This window comes from Artemia franciscana, chromosome 6, assembly GCF_032884065.1.
Source record: "Artemia franciscana chromosome 6, ASM3288406v1, whole genome shotgun sequence".
In the NCBI taxonomy this organism is placed as follows: domain Eukaryota; kingdom Metazoa; phylum Arthropoda; class Branchiopoda; order Anostraca; family Artemiidae; genus Artemia; species Artemia franciscana.
The window spans coordinates 11886400-11892904 of NC_088868.1; the positions used below are offsets into that span (position 1 = coordinate 11886400).

Genomic DNA, 6505 nt, shown 5'->3' on the forward strand with positions numbered 1-6505 from the left:
TGTCCTGGTCTGTAATTTTGTCAGTCGACAAACATGACGTCAATCGACACACAAACATGACGTCACTTGACAGACACACAGAAAACTTATTTTTATATATATAGAAGACTACCTCCCGGTGTCCCGGTCGTCATTTTTGTCCCGATGTCCCGGTCTGAAATTCTTCAGTCGACAAACATGACGTCAGTCGAAACGCAAACATGACGTCGCTCGAGAGACACGCAGACAAATTTCTCTTTGAGTGTTTTTTCTTTTTAGTATTTTTTAGTTTTTTACATTTTTTCTTTTTTCAGTTTTCTTTTTCTTCTTTATTTTTCAGCTTCGCTATGAAATACATGTCGCCGAACCTTTGTTTTTTTAACTAAAATCTGGTAGGCATTGATGACCTTATCCAAGTCAAGATCCCAAACCCAATCATCATCGCTATCATTTTCAGTTTTGATATGTTTTGACTCTCGCTGTCCAGGTGGATCTTCATCTAACTGCGCGGTTTTGCGTTCTTTAGCCTCAAGCCTGTTTCCTTGCTGTTCTTTTGATTCCTCGGCACGCTTTCTTTTCTGACTTTCTCTATCAGCAGCAAGTTTTTTGGCATAGACTCTTTGAGCATCTTCATCGGCTTTTGCCATTGTAAGTTCATCAGTCATTTTAAACTTAAACATTAATAGATTTCTACGTGAACATATATGTCTTAAATATCTTCAATGACGTCACCGTCATAGCAAAAATGACGACAACTAACTTCATGACGCCAGTCGACACAGAAACATGACGTCACCTGATCCACAGACAGACAACTTATTTTTATATATATATAGATAGATATAATTCTAAAATTGTCAGGTAATTTTCTATTTTGAAATAAAAACTAAAAATTATTGCTCAGACAACATAAATATTTTTAATATTTACATAATAGCTTTAGTGGTTCTGGACTGAAAACTAAATATGCTAATCAAATTGGGAATTGCAATCTTTTAGGTTGAAAATAACAGACATAACACGTCATTTGTGTCCCGGTGTCCCGGTCTGTAGTTTCGTTAGTCGACAAACATGACGTCAGACGACAAACAATTGTCGTCTGACTTCATGACTTCATCATGAAAACATGACTTCATGACGACATACAGCTCAATCCTTATAATGACGTCAGTCGACAAACATGACATCAGTCGACACACAAACATGACGTCAGTCGACAGACAGACAAACAACTTATTTATATATATATGACTTCATCATGAAAACATGACTTCATGACGACATACAGCTCAATCCTTATAATGACGTCGGTCGACAAACATGACATCAGTCGACACACAAACATGACGTCAGTCGACAGACAGACAAACAACTTATTTATATATATATATATATATATATATATATATATATATATATATATATATATATATATATATATATATATATATATATACACTGGTGTGACACAGGGACACAACTACAATGACGCGTAACTAATATGGCGCGTAATGACTTACGCGCGTGGGGGGGGCTTGGGGGGCACGAAGTGCCCCCACAAACAAGGTGTTGGGGTGGCGCGTTAGGTTGTTTTTCTTAGTTCTCTAACCAAAGCCGTCCTGGCCGAGTTGGTTGGTACGCTGGATTCGGGATCCTTTGTCTGAGAGGACGCGGGTTCGAATCCCAGTGTACCCAATTCTTCAGTTGGGACGGGGGTCAGTGACGTGACTCTGTAAGCTTAGCCAGAGTTGACCCAGCTCTAAATGGGTACCTGGAGAAATCTGGGGAAGGTAAACAGGAAGGGTGTGTGAAAGCACAGGATGGCTGGCCCCCAACCCCCCATTGCACTTCCTGGCTGAAGGGCCAAGAAACGGAGATCAGCACCGCCAGTAGGGACTGTAAAGTCTAATGCCGTATCCTTTACCTTACCTTATATATATATACTAGCTGTTGGGGTGGCGCTTCGCGCCACCCCAACACCTAGTTGGTGGGGGCGCTTCGCGCCCCCCCCCCCAAGCCCCCCCGCGCGCGTAAGTCGTTACGCGCCATAATAGTTACGCGCCATTGTAGTTGTGTCCCTATGTCCCACCTGTGAATATAGATAGATATATATATATATATATATATATATATATATATATATATATATATATATATATATATATGGTTTTAACTACGTAAAACTTGCGAATATACAACATTCTTTGCTGTCCCATTGTCTTTGCATATAAATAGATTGTCAGGTTTACCGACTCTTGAACATGCAACATATAATGGTCCATGGGAAAACAATCTGTATTCAGATCTATACCTCATGATTCTAATGATTGCCCTTGAGCTTTGTTGATGGTGATTGCTAATCGACCATTCCCTGTCCCGGTGTCCCAGTCGTCATTTACATCCCCCTGTTTCCCCGGTGTCCCCGTTGTAGTTGTGTCCCTGTGTCCCGGTCGTCATTTATATTCCCTGTGTCCCGGTCGTCATTTGTATCCCGGTGTCCCGGTCTGTATATACATTCGTTTTTTAGTTTTGTTTTTCTCCTTTATTTTTTTCCTTTTTTTTTCTTTTTTAGCTTATTTAGATTTTTAGATTTTTTAGTTTTTTTATTAGTTTTTAGTTTTTTTTTCTTTTTAGTTTTTTTGTCCCGGTCGTCATTTATATCCCCCTGTTTCCCCCGGTGTCCCCGTTGTAGTTGTGTCCCTGTGTCCCGGTCGTCATTTATATTCCCTGTGTCCCGGTCGTCATTTGTATCCGGTGTACCGGTCTGTATATACATTCCTTTTTTAGTTTTGTTTTTCTCCTTTATTTTTTTCCTTTTTTTTTCTTTTTTAGTTTATTTAGATTTTTAGATTTTTTAGTTTTTTTATTAGTTTTTAGTTTTTTTTTCTTTTTAGTTTTTTTGTAGTTTTTAACTTCTTTTTAGTTTTGTTAATTTTTTTTTTTACTTATGTCCTGGTCGTCATTCATACTCCCTGTGTCCCGGTGCTTCCCGGTGCTTTGTTGATTGCTAATCGAACATTCCTTTTGTCCTGGTCGCTTTCTCTTTGAGTTTCGTCATTTATTTTTTTCTTTTTTAGTTCTTTTAGTTTTTACCTTTTTTAGTTTTTTTTAGTTTTTTAGATGAAAATTTTTTTTAGTTTTTTCCTTTTTTTCTTTTAGTTTTTTATTGGTTTTTACCTTTATTTTAGCTTATTTTTCAGTTTTTTCCTTTTTTTTAGTTTTTTTTTATTTTTTATTTTTTTTAGTTTTTTACCTTTTTTTAGTTTTTTTAGTTTTTTTAGTTTTTTAGCTTTTTTACTTTTTTTATTAGTTTTTAGTTTTTTTTTTGTAGTTTTTGCCTTTTTTTAGTTTTTTCAGTTTTTTTTTTTTAGTTTTTTAGTTTTTTTTTGTAGTTTTTGCCTTTTTTTAGTTTTTTTAGTTTTTTAGCTTTTTTATTTTTTTTATTAGTTTTTAGTTTTTTTTGTAGTTTTTGCCTTTTTTAGTTTTTTCAGTTTTGACGTCACCTGATCCAGTTTTTTCAGGTGACGTCACCTGACACATCCATCCACACATCCACAGACAGACAACTTATTTTTATATACTAGCTGTTGGGGTGGCGCTTCGCGCCACCCCAACACCTAGTTGGTGGGGGCGCTTCGCGCCCCCCCAAAGCCCCCCCGCGCGCGTAAGTCGTTACGCGCCATAATAGTTACGCGCCATTGTAGTTGTGTCCCTATGTCCCACCTGTGAATATAGATAGATATATATATATGGTTTTAACTACGTAAAACTTGCGAATATACAACATTCTTTGCTGTCCCATTGTCTTTGCATATAAATAGATTGTCAGGTTTACCGACTCTTGAACATGCAACATATAATGGTCCATGGGAAAACAATCTGTATCAGATCTATACCTCATGATTCTAATGATTGCCCTTGAGCTTTGTTGATGGTGATTGCTAATCGACCATTCCCTGTCCCGGTGTCCCGGTCGTCATTTACATCCCCCTGTTTCCCCCGGTGTCCCCGTTGTAGTTGTGTCCCTGTGTCCCGGTCGTCATTTATATTCCCTGTGTCCCGGGTCCCGGTCGTCATTTGTATCCCGGTGTCCCGGTCTGTATATACATTCGTTTTTTAGTTTTGTTTTTCTCCTTTATTTTTTTCCTTTTTTTTTCTTTTTTAGCTTATTTAGATTTTTAGATTTTTTAGTTTTTTTATTAGTTTTTAGTTTTTTTTTCTTTTTAGTTTTTTTTGTCCCGGTCGTCATTTATATCCCCCTGTTTCCCCCGGTGTCCCCGTTGTAGTTGTGTCCCTGTGTCCCGGTCGTCATTTATATTCCCTGTGTCCCGGTCGTCATTTGTATCCCGGTGTACCGGAGTTGTGTCCCTGTGTCCCGGTCGTCATTTATATTCCCTGTGTCCCGGGTCCGGTCGTCATTTGTATCCCGGTGTCCCGGTCTGTATATACATTCGTTTTTTAGTTTTGTTTTTCTCCTTTATTTTTTTCCTTTTTTTTTCTTTTTTAGCTTATTTAGATTTTTAGATTTTTTAGTTTTTTTATTAGTTTTTAGTTTTTTTTTCTTTTTAGTTTTTTTGTCCCGGTCGTCATTTATATCCCCCTGTTTCCCCCGGGTCGTCATTTATACTCCCTGTGTCCCGGTGCTTTGTTGATTGCTAATCGAACATTCCTTTTGTCCTGGTCGCTTTCTCTTTGAGTGTCGTCATTTATTTTTTTCTTTTTAGTTCTTTTAGTTTTTACCTTTTTTAGTTTTTTTTAGTTTTTAGTTTTTTTAGTTTTTTACCTTTTTTTAGTTTTTTTTAGTTTTTTTTAGTTTTTTAGCTTTTTTATTTTTTTTATTAGTTTTTAGTTTTTTTGTAGTTTTTGCCTTTTTTTTAGTTTTTTTAGTTTTTTAGCTTTTTTATTAGTTTTTAGTTTTTTTTGTAGTTTTTGCCTTTTTTTAGTTTTTTTAGTTTTTTAGCTTTTTTATTTTTTTTATTAGTTTTTAGTTTTTTTTTGTAGTTTTTGCCTTTTTTTTCTCTTTGAGTGTCGTCATTTATTAGTTTTTTCCTTTTTTTTTTAGTTTTTTATTGGTTTTTACCTTTATTTTAGCTTATTTTTCAGTTTTTTCCTTTTTTTTAGTTTTTTTTATTTTTTATTTTTTTTAGTTTTTTACCTTTTTTTAGTTTTTTTAGTTTTTTAGCTTTTTTACTTTTTTTATTAGTTTTTAGTTTTTTTTGTAGTTTTTGCCTTTTTTTAGTTTTTTCAGTTTTTTTTTTAGTTTTTTATTGGTTTTTACCTTTATAGTTTTTTTAGTTTTTTAGCTTTTTTATTTTTTTTATTAGTTTTTAGTTTTTTTTGTAGTTTTTGCCTTTTTTTAGTTTTTTCAGTTTTGACGTCACCTGATCCAGTTTTTTCAGGTGACGTCACCTGACACATCCATCCATCCATCCACAGACAACTTATTTTTATATATATAGATATATATATGTTTTTAACTACGAAAAACTTACGAATATACAACATTCTTCGCTGTCCCATTGTCTGTGAATATAAACAGATTGTCATGTTTACCGACTCTTGAACATACAACATATAATTGTCCATGGAAAAATAATCCGATCTATACCGTATTATTCTAATGATTGCCCTTGAGCTTTGTTGATGGTGATTGCTAATAAAATATCTCCTCTGTCCCCGTCGTCATTTATTTTTTCCCCTGTGCCCCCACCCGGCGTCCCCGTGGTAGTTGTTTCCCTGTGTCCCAGTCGTCATTTGTGTCCCTTTGTCCCAGTCTGTAACGTTATCTTATAATGACGTCATATATAAAGCCTTGTATAGTTATAATGACGTCATATGCAAACCCTCTTGCATATGAACAAAACAAATATGCATAAAACTTATTTATATATATATACTAGCTGTTGGGGTGGCGCTTCGCGCCACCCCAACACCTAGTTGGTGGGGGCGCTTCGCGCCCCCCCCCCCCCAAGCCCCCCCGCGCGCGTAAGTCGTTACGCGCCATATTAGTTACGCGCCATTGTAGTTGTGTCCCTATGTCCCACCTGTGAATATAGATATATATATATATATATATATATATATATATATATATATATATATATATATATATATATATATATATACATATATATATATATATATATATATATATATATATATATATATATATATATATATATATATATATATATATATATATATATATATATATATATATATATATATATATATATATATATATATATTTATGTTTTTAACTACGTAAAACTTGCGAATATACAACATTCTTTGCTGTCCCATTGTCTGTGCATATAAATAGATTGTTTACCGACTCTTGAAAATGCAACATATAATGGTCCATGGGAAAACAATCCGTATTCAGATCTATACCTCATGATTCTAATGATTGCCCTTGAGCTTTGTTGATGGTGATTGCTAATCTACCATTCCCTGTGTCGCCATCGTCATTTATATATCCCCTTGTGCCCCCCGGCATCCCCTTTGTAGTTTTGTCCCTGTGTCC

General features: G+C 35.0%; 1 long non-coding RNA gene across 1 annotated transcript in view; it reads right to left on the minus strand.

The window, feature by feature from the left end:
• Positions 1-5480, minus strand: part of LOC136028053 (uncharacterized) — a 90332-nt gene extending 84852 nt beyond the window's left edge. Inside the window, exon 1 of the long non-coding RNA XR_010617726.1 lies at positions 3073-5480. This is a non-coding gene — a long non-coding RNA (uncharacterized LOC136028053). The remainder of the gene's footprint in view (positions 1-3072) is intronic.
• Positions 5481-6505: the final 1025 nt, after the last annotated feature.